This window comes from Girardinichthys multiradiatus, chromosome 11 (assembly GCF_021462225.1).
Source record: "Girardinichthys multiradiatus isolate DD_20200921_A chromosome 11, DD_fGirMul_XY1, whole genome shotgun sequence".
NCBI lineage: Eukaryota > Metazoa > Chordata > Actinopteri > Cyprinodontiformes > Goodeidae > Girardinichthys > Girardinichthys multiradiatus.
In genome coordinates, this window is record NC_061804.1 from 26,816,746 (window position 1) to 26,830,714 (window position 13,969).

General features: G+C 43.4%; 1 protein-coding gene and 1 long non-coding RNA gene across 2 annotated transcripts in view; one reads left to right on the forward strand and one right to left on the reverse strand.

Moving 5' to 3' along the window:
- LOC124876615 (E3 ubiquitin-protein ligase RNF43) overlaps positions 1–13,969 on the forward strand; it is a 125,830-nt gene that overhangs the window by 35,548 nt on the left and 76,313 nt on the right. The gene's annotated exons all lie outside the window — the stretch shown is intronic.
- On the reverse strand, positions 4,565–5,252 carry LOC124876616. The gene is made up of 2 exons (XR_007040341.1): positions 5,022–5,252; positions 4,565–4,844 (listed from the first exon to the last, which is right to left on the reverse strand). It is a non-coding gene; the product is annotated as an uncharacterized LOC124876616 (long non-coding RNA).

Sequence of the window (13,969 nt, forward strand, 5' to 3'; positions counted from 1 at the left end):
GCTCTCTCAGCTCAGAATCCTCACACTCATACACACCGCTCTGAGTTCTGGTCATCAGAGCTCCGTTCCGTTAAAGTTAACCATATGACAGAAATAGAGCACAGCAGCCTTTAATGTTGGAGGCTCCCCGAGAAAACACAGGCTGCTGGTGAAACTCCTTGGAATAAATTAGGGCTTGTGTGGCCATTTCGTATGGTACTATAAGAGAAGAAATCTCTGACTGTTTTGAAACTGTAGCTAATCAAACACAGTGTGGAGGAATGTCAGTGTGGCTAACTTTGCCTACCAAACGCAATATAATTACAGCTGAAGTTTCCCATGTTTTTCACTCTCATTTTACCTCTTTCTAGCTAGTCAAACATCATGGCAACGCATGTCCAAAACAACCTGAACACTTCACAATTTATCATCACCTTGTGCAATATTTCAGAGATGAGAACAGCTGAATTTTCAAAAGTTCAAGCAGATCTCACAGCTTTGTTTTACTCTCTGACTGGATGTAGCCTTTCTGTCACCAAGCCTCTTGCATCTGATGCAACTGCTTGGATGGGAAATTGTTTTGTGAGTGGACCTTCCCTCTGATGCTTCAGTAAAATATATGATGATATTTGACTTTTTCTAAAAATTACCACCCCATCGTGTCTATATAATCAGTGACAAACTGCTGTTGTGAGACACCAGGGATTTGCAGCCATCCACTGAAAGGGGAATTGGCTTTACTTTGTGAATAACATGACACGTATTTAGATAAAATCTGAATCAGTCAAAATCAGAATCTGCAGGTCTGACTGAAAAGGAAACCAGAAATCAGTATAACCAGTGGTTACAGATCTATTATATGACAATATATTGTGTAAATGTCGCTGTGGGTGTGTAGTATTATGATTCAGGCTGGTGACTGAATATTTTCATTAAGAAGCGTTATAGTAATATTTGTGTACAGATGTCTCCAGTAAAACACACACACACACATCATGAAAAGTAGGTAGGTGCGGAGAAGGCATCACATCAAGCTAAAGTCTCTTGACAGTATTACGAATAAACTGCAGCAAAGATAGTTGATTTAAACAATCTGAATTAATTTTACTGATTATTGCCAATAAATACTTGCAGCAATATATTTTACTTTATTTGTATTGGCATGTTTTTTAATCCACTGGATAATTATGCAAGATGATCGGACACACACTAACTACTCGTACTCGTCGACTTCCGCTTATCCGGGACCGGGTTGCAGGGGCAGCAGACTCAGCAGAGACACCAAGACTTTCCTCTCCCCAGACACCTCCTCCAGCTCCTCCGGGTGGAGCCCAAGACGTTCCCAGGCCAGCCGAGAGACATAATCCCTCCAGCATGTCCTGGGCCGTCCCCTGGGCCTCCTCCCGGTGGGACGTATCCGGTATAGATGCCCAAGCCACCTCAACTGGGTCCTCTCGATGTGGAGGAGCAGCGGCTCTACTCTGAGCTCCTCCCGGATGGCCGAGCTCCTCATCCTATCTCTAATGGAGTGCCCGGCCACCCTACGGAAGAAGCTCCTTTCAGCCGCTTGTATCCGGGATCTAGTTCTTTCTGTCATGACCCAAAGTTAATGGCCATAAGTGAGGGTAGGAACGTAGACCGACCGGTAAATCAAGAGCTCTCTTCACCACAACGAACCTGCACAGTGCCCCCATTACTGCGGCAGCCGCACCAATCCGTCTGTCGATCTCCTGCTCCATTCTTCCCTCACTCGTGAACAAGACCCCGAGATACTTAAACTCCTCCACTTGAGGCAGGAACTCCCCTCTAACCTGAAGAGGACAAGCCGTCCTTTTCCTGTCGAGAACCATCGTCTCTGACTTGGAGGAGCTGATCTTCATCCCAGCCGCTTCACACTCGGCTGCGACCCGCCCCAGCACATGCTGTAGGTCTTGGCTAGAGGGGGCCAGCAGGACAACGTCATCTGCAAAAAGAAGAGACAAAATCCACTGATCCCCAAACCAGACCCCCTCCGGCCCTTGGCTGCACCTAGAAATCCTGTCCATAAAAGTTATGAACAGGATTGGTGACAAAGGGCAGCCCTGCCGGAGTCCAACATGCACCGGGAACAGGTCCGACTTAGTGCCGGCAATGCAGACACACTAACTATACAGCTCTTATTCAGAGGTAGAAATTTCCAAGGCGAGAAAACTATGAAGAGAGTAGGCCTGATTTAATGTCCTTAAGAAATGCATGATTTTTGCAAATCCAAAACTGGACCAAACCAGAGTCTGCACATCGTCCAGATTACAAAGGGCTAGCAAAATAACCTTTTTCTTTTGGCATGGCAATTTGAGGAAAAAGGTCACTGATATTTATGTATGTTTACATGACGAATTCCTAGGGCGCAAACTATTTGCTCCATCTTCTAAAAGCTATAAAACTGTAGTAAAGTATTTCTTCATTGTTGCCTTACATAAAGAAAGGGCAGGAATGTCACAGAGGGCAACATTCATCCTCTCATCCAGAAAAGAATGTCTGATATAGTTTCTAATGTGCATGTATTAATGAATAACTAGAACATTGCATAAACAATGTCTCAGAACTGGGGGTTAATAAACATAACTGTTATAATACAGATTGCATATAATTGTTCAGTGAATCGGATAAATTATGATTAATTTAATTGTAGTCTCTAACATAATTCATAGTCAAATATGTTCTTGGTGTATGGATATGAAGTCAGCTTTTTTTTCTTTTTCTCTCACTTTTATGACTACTGTACAAGGACAACTGCAATCTGAAGCAAAATGAGCACAGGTTGCTCACATATGTTGCGGTCTATGTGTTTGCACCTGCATGTTATTAGTGCTATTTAGTAGCACTAATAACACGGGACATTTTGCGATTGATCATTGTAACCATGATGCTGATAAAGCTTTGAAGCTGCATGTTCTGCTTCATTGGTCCATTACAAAACACAGAAACAGATGGTATCTAAGGGTTCAGATAGCAGTCTGCTTTGTTTCTTAAACACATTTGTCTTAATTACATCATGTGTAACAACAACATATCAATAAAATGGCTAAGATTATGCTCCTGCAGATATTTGGGATAGTTTTATTGTGGAATGTGAAAGACTGGATACATTTTGGCTCAAGGAGAGCACAATCTGCAAAGCATGAAGAAAACAAATCCAGTTATCTTTTGAATCTGATGTCCGCTTCTATCAGTTTTTGAGTTGGCTGCATACTTTTCCCCACTGTAACAAAAAGCTTTGCTCGATACAAGTGCTATCATTTATCTGCCATGGGATAATATTTACAGGGAAAAGTTTGTTGAAAATTCCGGCATGGAGATGTCTGATTTTTTTTGAGACATTGGTTCCCCCTTTTTATCCTTTCTTCGTTTAGAGAGGTTAGCTTCAGTGAGTGGACTCTATTGTTATTTAGGGCTTCATGCAGCTGTGGATGAAACTATCTGGTGTATTTGGCAAAGCGCCTATCTTAAGACAGAGGGGCAAGAGGGGCAGTAGCCAGTGCATTGGATGTACACTGTGTATTGTTCGTGTAGTTGAGGATTTGCTTGTAATACTTAAAGTGAAAGTAACTCTGTGCTGCTTCTTTTTCCGGCTCAGCTGATGTCTGCGGATCCTCTGTTTTTCGTCTCAGATGTTCCTTTTCTTGTAGAGTGCGGTATGCTTGGACTGGTTTCTAGCAGGAGGATGTGAAAACATCAAACAGCCACATAAACTCTGGGTTAACCTGAGGGTTCCTCTGTCCCCACCGTCGCTATCAGAACCCATCAGAGGGTGCTGACAGACAAAACACTCTTATCGTTATATTCCTGTGGGCTTTCCTTGGATGTTTTAAAGTTTATAAATCCTCTCAAACATCAGCTCCAGTTCAAAAACCTCAGAGGGCCTAAGATGAAAGGATGAACTGCAAGGATGAACTGAATCTTTAGCAAAATAAAAGAATTTGTCAAGTGTTTGGGTTTAACAAAGTATGTGTTATAATACATAAGGTCAAGACAGAGTGGCAAAAAGAAAGCCATAAGAAGTCATAAGAAGTTGTGTTTGCAATCTACAAAAGGGGCCACAGCAAATATATGTAAGAAAATCCTCTGGTCTGTTAAGCCCTAAGGACTTTATACACAACACTAATTTAGACTAACTCTGCACAAAATCCTGAACACACCATCACCATGGTGGAACCTGCTGGTTGCAGCATCATGTTATAGGCGGACTCTTCTTCAGCTAGGAGAGGGAAGCTAGTCAGAGGTTGATTGGAGGATGGATGGCGCTAAATAATACAGGACAATCCTGAAGAAAAAGCTTTAAAAGATTTGATACAGGGTCAGAGGTTCTCCTCCCACACTCACATGAGAATTCAGCTATTCTCCGAAGAATGGGCACGATTCTACATTACTTTGTGTTGGTCTATTATATACAATACCTATAAATGATACTGAAGTTGACAAAATCTGAAGATGTTTTAGAACATAGAAAGTGTATTTCTTTCAACTTTAAAAGATAAACTAATTGTTGATTTGATGATCCTGCATTCTTCATTCTGACTCTTACACAGTATAAATGGAGACAGTGTTAGATTGTTCATACTTGTTTATTGTCAGAGGCTTGAAATGCCACTGTATATATTCTATATAAGTTCAAAAAACAAATCAAAGCAGGAAAAATTCCAATCGAATGAACACCTGGATATATTACAAAGTCATTAATATTTATTAATTTCTTTTGGTAGATGGGTATAGAACTTGGTTTGTGATGTTGTCTCTTATTTTCATGCATAAGAGCAGTGGATAAGGAACGAACGTGCCATTTCCATGCCCCCATGTCGGTGTATGTGGAAGGGTGGAAATCAAGGCTGCGGATGAAAGAAGACAGATTACATATTCAGCTGGACCATTTAAAGGAAGTGAAGCCTGTACAGATGCCCGTTGGAGCACACTGACAAACTCTAGATTACTCACAGGTGCAACTGTAAAAGAGACACAGAGACCTCCATGTTCACCCTCCATCTATAGCCTTCTCCATAGCTTACCCTTTCTTTCTTCCTGTTGGTCCATTGCAGATGCTTGTGTTTCGCCACCTTCAGCTCTGTGTCTGTTATCGACGGCCTTTATCTCCCTGGTCACAGCGCGTTTCAGCACGTACCGCTTTTGTCTCTTATCACCAACCTGCACAGCTTATCAGTCCCTCTTTTATGCGCAGGATTTTTCTTTTTTCCCTTTGTCTGCTGTCAGCATTCTTTTATATCTCTGCAGTTGCTCACAACAACTCCACTGTAGGAACGTTCTCTTGCAAGGTCAGTGGTGTTTTCTCTATGAAGCGGAAGCAGGAGGGGGCTAGAGGCAGGGGATGTCATGAGGTATGCTTAGTGGTTTCTCAGGTAGGGAAAATTTTTATTTTTGCAACATCATTGTCAGTAAATCTGCTTTAATTTCCAATGCATTATACATTACTTTGACTTTAAAAAATACTCAAGGTGTCGATGAAACTGTATTACATGTCTCACTCTGCTTATATTGCTCATATGCAACTAATCTAACAAAAATTATGTTTCAATCTTTGAAAACTTTTGAATCTGATATCAAATAAGCGCCAAAGACTTTGATAAATTGTACTAAACTGAACCAAAACTGTACTGCCATGGTGCTGTATTTGACCCCAGTGACTACAAATGGTTTGCTGCCTTTTTTATAGACCGCATGATAACAAAGTCACCACTGAAACAGCTTCAGTCATGACATTATCAAGCACATTTACTGCCTCTTGAAGGCAGAGATTGTGCACTAGCTCAAGATAAGCTCTCTTGTTGACTTTATGTGGTGGAGTGCCTATATGTAAACATAATGAAGGGCACGGTCAGCGACCTCATGGTCAAGAAAAAACCTCAAAGCCTGATTAGCTGGGAACAGAACAGCCAGGAAAACATATTTTGGAAAGTATACTCAAGTTGGAGTCTGCTCCTCCTTGAGCATCTCTGTGGTTGACAGGCATGTTAAAGATTCATATTTAATCTACCTACCTGCTCCTGTCCCTCTTGTAGTCCAACTGGCCTGAAGGGGCCCTAGACAGCACGTTTCTGAGCGGCTCCACACCAAAGAGCTCAGCACATCAGCATTCACCAGGTCTGCGCCTAAGGCCAGATTCATTGCGTGCAACCACTTCAGCATCCATTTTAGCTTCTAAAAAGGAGTGACAGGCTCTGCTGGATGTAGAGATATAATTTGCTGTTATACATTTAGCTCATTTTTGGTTTATTTTGTATTCAGTGCATTCACAGACAGAATTCAGAAAGCCTGATAAAAGATAGCTTCCAGTTCGACTCTGTTTTACCCTCAGCGGAACGTTTTCTGTCTTATTCTGTCTTGTTTTTGTTGCACGTGTTTGAAAGTAAGCAGGGGAGTGTGGATTTGCTGCATTTCTGTATCAGTAAGAAGAAATTGATGCTGGTTAGATGAGGATTGAGTTTTGGGATGACTCCTCCATATGATCTGGTGTGTAGCTGGAGCGGCGACACAGCTGGAATTGTTGTCTCTTTTGATATCAGGACTGCATGTTATGTGGAAAACACCCCCAGGTGGCCCCACTTCCTCCTCAAGCAAGTGGGGTTCCACATGCCAGTTCAATTTACAGAATTCCTACTAAGCTGTGTAAAAAAATTCTCCTTTGCTATCAGAAATGACAGAAGAATCCTGGATTTACGTTTTGGTTTTCTGTTTGTGCATCTTAAATTTCGATTTGATTCTGGTCACACTGAGGGTCTTACCCCCAACTCCTTACCTTTCCAAAATGTTTCTTAGCAGAGAGCGAAGGGGAGGAAGTGCTTTAGATGTTATCTACCCAGAGGGGGTGCGTGTTGAGACATACCCCTCCCTCCTTCCCTTTGCCACCTTCCCTTCACACCCCTTGCACTGATCTACGGGCCCATCCATCTCTCCCGAGGCAAAAGTTCTGCCTCCTTTGCCAGAGCTGTCTGGCCTGTGGGATCCACATAAAGTGACAGACACACCTTGTCTGTAAAAACAGAGCAAACATCACAGCATTGCGCCGAAGCAAAGCACATTTTCTCATGCTTGTGCAGCTATTAATTTCTGTGAATATGTCTTTAGAATGAGAAGTAGGGCAGAAATAATGCAAATTTTTGTCTTTTTTGTCATAACTTTAACGACATTGAAGTACTCTATTGTTTGAAAATCAATGCCTAAGAAAATTTCTTAAATCAAGTGGATACAAATAACTTGTTTGTAATTACTAGTTGGTTTGTGATATAGATGTAAAATGCTGTTTCTACCATTGAAAGATGCCAAAGAAAGGGACAGAATGACCTGAGTTTTCTCTGGTTGTTTGAAGCACAGGGTAATGCAGTGCTGGCTCTGCTCCAGCTGTTGTTGCAGCTGGCTCAAAGAAGACTATTGCACTTTTGCCTTCATAAAAGGCTAATTCGGCTGTTTGGAAACCATGACCAGTCGTGGGGTGGACACTAAAGGATTGCCACCCAATTCAAGCATTGGTGATTTGTCTTTATATACTTCCTTTCAGCTCTATTCTGTGGAAAAATGTGATGTCCTTCCACTGTATTGCAGATTTACATTCCACTGCTGAGATAAAAGCTGTTTTGACCAGGTCAGACTTTGAAAAAGTGATTCACCAATTAATTACAATCTGGACTGTTGAGATGCTCATTATGTTGGAGTCTACCAAGCTTCCTATTCATTTCTTCAGTAGGTCCAGAACGCTCCTGCTCCACTTTTAACCAGAGCACAAAGTGGTGAACATACTTCACAAATTCTCTCCTTGGCTCCCTGTCCCCTAAGGAATAGATTTAAAAGTTTTTCTTCAGCATTAAAATGTTCCATCATACCTCCCCGGTAAGCTTCAGCCTGATGTTCCACCTGGGTTCCCAAGGTCTGCTGAGCAACTGACATAAGTTGTTCCGAAAGTTACACTGAAGCTTAGAGGGGATGGGATTGGGTGTTTGCTGCCACTGCACCCAAATTGTGGAATAATTTGCCATTAAATATTAGTAAGGCTACTTCTTTCTCCTTAAAAAAGTAGATGGAACACAGCAGACAGGCCAGGGAGAAGGTTGTAGGGAAGGTCAAAGCAGGGTTAAGTTAGAAAGCGATATCCCTAATTTTGAATCATCCATCATCATCTGAAAATCTTCAAACTTAGCAAGATGTGACCATCCAACTGATATAATACGCCAGACAAGTAGAGCTCAGAGAAGCATTTCATTGCCTAAATATAATTCAGGTTATGCCTCTATGTAATGTAATAATATGTTCCTGTTTAAAAAAACGTTTTTAAAAATCGTCTTTGTTTTCTCTGGGTTTTAAACACAACACGAGCCATTTTTAGTTGTTGGTTTTACTTATTTTGCTGCTACCATGTTCTGTATGTTTAACAAGTACGCCCGGCTCCACCAGACATGTCCGCGCACAGCACAATTTCTATGATTGCGTACGTCCTGTCACACAATAAACTGCTCCACATCGAACTGTTGTATACGTGACACACTGCTCCCAGCAACAAGTTGCAAGTTTGCGCAATATCACTGCCACGCTGCCACACACTGACAGGTTTATTCCACTTCTTCGTCCCTAGTTTGGTTTAAAAGGCCTTATACACCAGCTTCTTTTCTTTTGTTTTTCCAAAGCTACAAGGCAAATAAGCTCTTCCTCCTCGTCAGATGACGGCATGTCAGAAAGTGTGGGAAATGTAGGAATTTCTCGCGAGAAATGTGGGAAATCGGTACGCTTGAGTATGGAATCTCAAACATGCGTGGACAGTGTTTGCGGAGTCCACGCCGCTCACAGTACGCCCGACTCTGTGGGAGCCTTTAGTTATATTTGTGTTGTGCAGCACTTAAATTCAGCTCTGTTGCTTTTTAATTTGTTTTATACTTAAAGTTGGATATTTTGTAAATATACCTTGTCACAGTGGTATTTTTATTCAAGGTTATCATGTGGTGAGAATCTCATACCTGCCCACCCGTTCTTGGTTCAAAGCTCCCTGTACCATTTCAATTAGTGCTTTTTAAACCCGTTGAGTGTCATGCCTTTAATTATAAATCCCACAAAAAAGCTATAAAAAAAAACATAAACCCCTCTATTCAGTCCAAACATAAGTCCAGTTTAGCACCCAAAGACCTCTTGTCTGAATCAGTCATTCAATAATGTTGCCAATTTGATCACAAAAAATGTTCAATATTCAGTTAAAAACAATTTATACAAGAATCAGTTCTTATAATAAAAGGAGATGTTTTATTAGGGTAATGTCAGACCACTTGTTGCCAGATGGTCACACTAATGATATTGTATTGTTTTTACAGTTGAATGATGTCTTTACCTGGCACCTTGAAGAAACATGTGTCTAAACTGTGTTTCAGTGCCAACAATCACAGAGAGGCTAGCTACTTGATTTCATAGTAATACTGCTGAAACTTGAACCGTGTAACAGACCGCCTATCAGGTTGACTCACTTCAGGCTCAGCGTTAATAAGCTTGACAGCATGACAGCAAGACTAAGCATAAGCTTGAATCACACGTCTGCTGCTATTAATTTAACCAATCATTGCAAGCTCAACGACCGATCCCAATACCAGAACACATTAAGTGACACACCTACAGATAAAATGATTGATAAGTATTAGGCAGAATTATCTCCTCTGCTGTGGCTGAGCCTATTGAATTGAATGAATAAAATCCTATAATCGCATACAGTTAAGAAAACAAAACTGAGATGAGCATCTTACTATAGCATGCCTTTTTTTTTATTATCATTCTGCAACAGGGAGTGTTTACACCAGGCTAGAAGTGAATGATGTTGCCATTTTGTAATCCTGTACTGCAGACTACTATAGTCAGAGCTGTTTAATGGGTAAAGTGGCACCGACTTGATGTTAGGTATTGAAGATAATATAGGATTTTCATTGCTAAAATATAATTCAGATCATGCCTCTATTTAATGTAATAATATGTTCCTGTGCATTCAGCAGAGAGCTTCATTTTGGAAATATCAGTTCTGCTCTGAGAACTGTTTGATTACAGACTCCTCAAACGACGGTTTCTGACTGCTCATCCTTGGATCAGACAGGCGTTCCCAGGGCCTCGCCTGTCTGACCCTCGCCTGTTTTCCTGTTATTTTTGCTCTCAATATCAATCAGAATCATTCATGTTTATCCAGTGTCAGAGATTTTGCCACCAAATTTTTGGGGCTCGGCAGGTGTCACCTGCGGTTACATCAGCAGCATAACCATCACACGGAGTCTCTACTCCACTACTACTACTGACTCGTGCACTAACAGAAAGGGATAAGTTACAGAACCTCCAAAGCCAAAGTAAGCTCAGAGTGGGTTTTCAACTGCTAGCCTGAAAAAGGCTGTTAAATCATGGGTTGAAACAGCTGCAGATGATGGGCGTGCTTTTTTAAAAATGTCCAGCTTTTTATTGCACAGATGTATTGGAGAGAGCACTAATCTCCAAGAATGCTGAATGTTTTATACTGAAATCATCAAATGTTCATGGATGTTTAGCGATGAGTGAAACACCTTCACATGATATTATTGGTTGATCAAAACTTTAATAGATACAGTAACTAAATAACTAAAGGAGACCACTAAAGAAAACTCTTCTCAAAGCATAAAAATATGCACAATGTGTAGAATTGCAGTCATAATTGCAATATCAGTGTGTGCAATATTTGCTAGAACTTAATATTTAAAGTGCAATGCATTTACGCTCTGCATATGTATATGTATCTGCGTGGTCAGTTGAATGGACTAATTTCCCTTAATGCCCAGACCAGGAGTAGTTTCACGTCTGATGCTAAAACTCATGGAGAGTGATACAAACATTGTGTTATGATAAAGAAAAACAAGCGTCCTGAAAGTTGAAGGTTAATCATAATCGAGATTGTTATCCCAAGTTTCAGTAGAAGTATCGCAATGAATATTTTCCTGAAATCATGCAGCTCTGTACTCGTACTCTTACTCGTCTTACTCATTGTCTTCCGCTTTATCCGGGACCGGGTCACGGGGGCAGCAGACTCAGCAGAGATGCCCAGAAGTCCCTCTCCCTAGACACCTCCTCCAGCTCCTCCGAGGGGAGCCCAAGGCGTTCCCAGACCAGCCAAGAGACATAGACCCTCCAGCGTGTCCTGGGCTGTCCCCTGGGCCTCCTCCCAGTGTGATGTGCCCGAGGAAGGAGTCCAGGAGGCATCCGATATAGATGCCCGAGCCACTTCAACTGGGTCCTCTCGATGTGGAGGAGCAGCGGCTCTACTCCGAGCCCCTCCCTGATGGCCGAGCTCCTCACCCTATCTCTAAGGGAGAGCCCGGCCACCCTACGGAGGAAGCTCATTTCAGCTGCTTGTATCCAGAATCTCGTTCTTTTGGTCATGACCCAAAGTTCATGGCCATAGGTGAGGGTAGGAACGTAGACCAACCGGTAAATCAAGAGCTTCGCTTTTCGGCTCAGCTCTGTCTTCACTACAACGGACCGGCACAGTGACCCCATTACTGTGTCTGTCGATCTCCCGCTCCATTCTTCCCTCACTCGTGAACAAGACCCCGAGATACTTGAACTCCTCCACTTGAAGCAGGAACTCCCCTTCCACAAAACACATGTGGACCGGTTGGGCAAACTCCCATGAACCCTCGAGTACCCCGTAGAGGGTATAGAGCTGGTCCAGTGTTCCACGGCCGGGACAAAAACCACACTGTTCCTCCTGTAGCCGAGGTTCGACTATTGGCCAGACTCTCCTCTCCAATACCCTGGCGTAGGCCTTACCAGGTGGCTGAGAAGTGTGATCCCCCTGTAGTTGGAACACACCCTCCGGTCCCCCTTCTTATGAAGGGGGACCACCACCCAGTCTGCCAGTCCAGAGGCACTGTCCCTGACCGCCACGCAATGTTGAAGAGGCGTGTCAACCATGACAGGCCCACAACATCCAGAGACTTGAGGTACTCAGGGCGGATCTCATCCACCCCCGAAGCCCTGCCACTGCGGAGCTTTTTAACCACCTTGGTGACTTCAGCCTGGGTGATGAAAGAGTCCAACCCTGAGTCCCCAGCCTCTGTTTCCACCAGGGAATGCATGATGGCAGGATTGAGGAGATCCTGGAAATATTCCATCCACCGCCTGATAATGTCCCCAGTCGAGGTCAGCAGCCTCCCACCCCCACTATAAACAGTGTTGGCGAAGCACTGCTTTCCCCTCCTGAGGCGCAGCTCTGTATAGGTTAAAATAGTGATTGAAATAAAATTGTTGTTTCTTACAGACTTCTGTGAATATCTTGAAGACTGTCAGTCCACTACTGGATAAAATATTAATTTAGTTTTTTAATTAGATCAACTGCCTGTCTTCTGTTTTTTATTTCAAGATGGCGCTACCTGCGTTGGCTGCCTGGTCGGCAGCTCCTGCTCAAATTGTTAACTCAATATATTTAATTTTTTTTTACCCAAAATGACATTAACACTGTTTAATTTATTTAATTATTCGCAAGTCATATTTTTATCACAAAATGTATCAGTATTATAGCCTATTGCTAATATTGTGCAGCACTAAAATGTTTGTGTTTTTGCATCTTTCGGTTGGATCCAAAGTGGACTGGACAGTATTGAGGAAGACTTTGGTTTTCTTCTTTTCATGACATTCGTTACCGCAGAGGCCCTGAGTGGCTCCGGTCCTGTCGTTTAAACCAGGGATCAGCGGCTAGCACGGCTGTGCCAACTCCCCACAAGCAGGTCAATGTTCTTTGCAAGCTGAGAAGGATAGGACACAGACGCACAGTGGAATCGCAACTTTTTTCGCATGTGAAATGTAAGAAGAGTGCTTATCCAGCATCAGGCAGACAGTCAGGAGAGCAGCTTGGTTCTGTTTACGTACAAATTTGGATTTCACCTACTGCAGGCAAACAGAATGAAGGAGAGTGGTAAGAATCGAGGAGGGGGTCTGACTGTGTCTGTGAATGACAGTGGGGTGTCTAATGTGGAGCATTTCACCAGTTATCCTTTTAAGCTTTTCACCTCTGTCTGTAAAATGTCATGATTTTAACTGCTGACTTGACCCACATACAGAGGACACTCAGAGAAAGAGAACAGTCTCGTTACTTTATTCAATACAGGAGCATGGTCCGAGGACCTCGGAATCAGGAGCTGGGCTGCTGAGGAAGAGCGAGGGTAAGTAACGAGACTCAGATAGAATGTTACTAGATGGAGGAAATGCTTATTGATGAGGAGCCGGGTATCTGCCAGGGAGAGGTCTGAGAGATGTCCAGGCGGTCGGTGCTCGCTGAAGCTTTAGAGGAGATTGGAGATGGGTGGACAGGGTTCGCGACTAGAGCGCTGCACAGGTTAGTTCGGACTGCCAGCCAGATAAGGAGTCCAGAGAAGTTCACGGTCTCTGGGGTTCCAGAGGTTCCTTAACCAAAACAAGCGAGAACTGGAGGCAGTACCTACGTGGAAAAGGCAAGAGGTTAGCAGGAAGCTTAACAAGAAGATTGTTAGTTTCAAAAATATAAGATTCAAGGAGTGGCCGGTTTGTAATACCACTGGGGCAAAACAGTCAGGCGCTGATGTGCTGGCAGTCCTCCCTTTTATTGCACAGTGGCTGATGACCAGACAAGCTTCACCTGTCACCCTCCAGATCTCCATGGCTCCAGCGGCACCTAGTGGGGAAACTGGTTAACAGCATCCTCCACAAAGTTCAGACCCTGACACCACCTCCCCCTCGACGGCCGCCACCCTGCGGCCCAGGAGGAGCACGCTGGGAGGACAGGAAGTCCCGGACCAAGGCAGGGTCCACCACGAAGGAGCGGGACACCCAGGACCGGTCTTCTGGACTGTACCCCTCCCAGTCGCCGAGGTACTGCCAACCATGGCCTCGTCGACGGGAGGCCACGTCCGGCGTACCGAATAAACGGGGTGGTCCTGGAACTCCCGGGCGGGCAGAGGGGGCTTGGCCAGAGGGCAGAGCATAC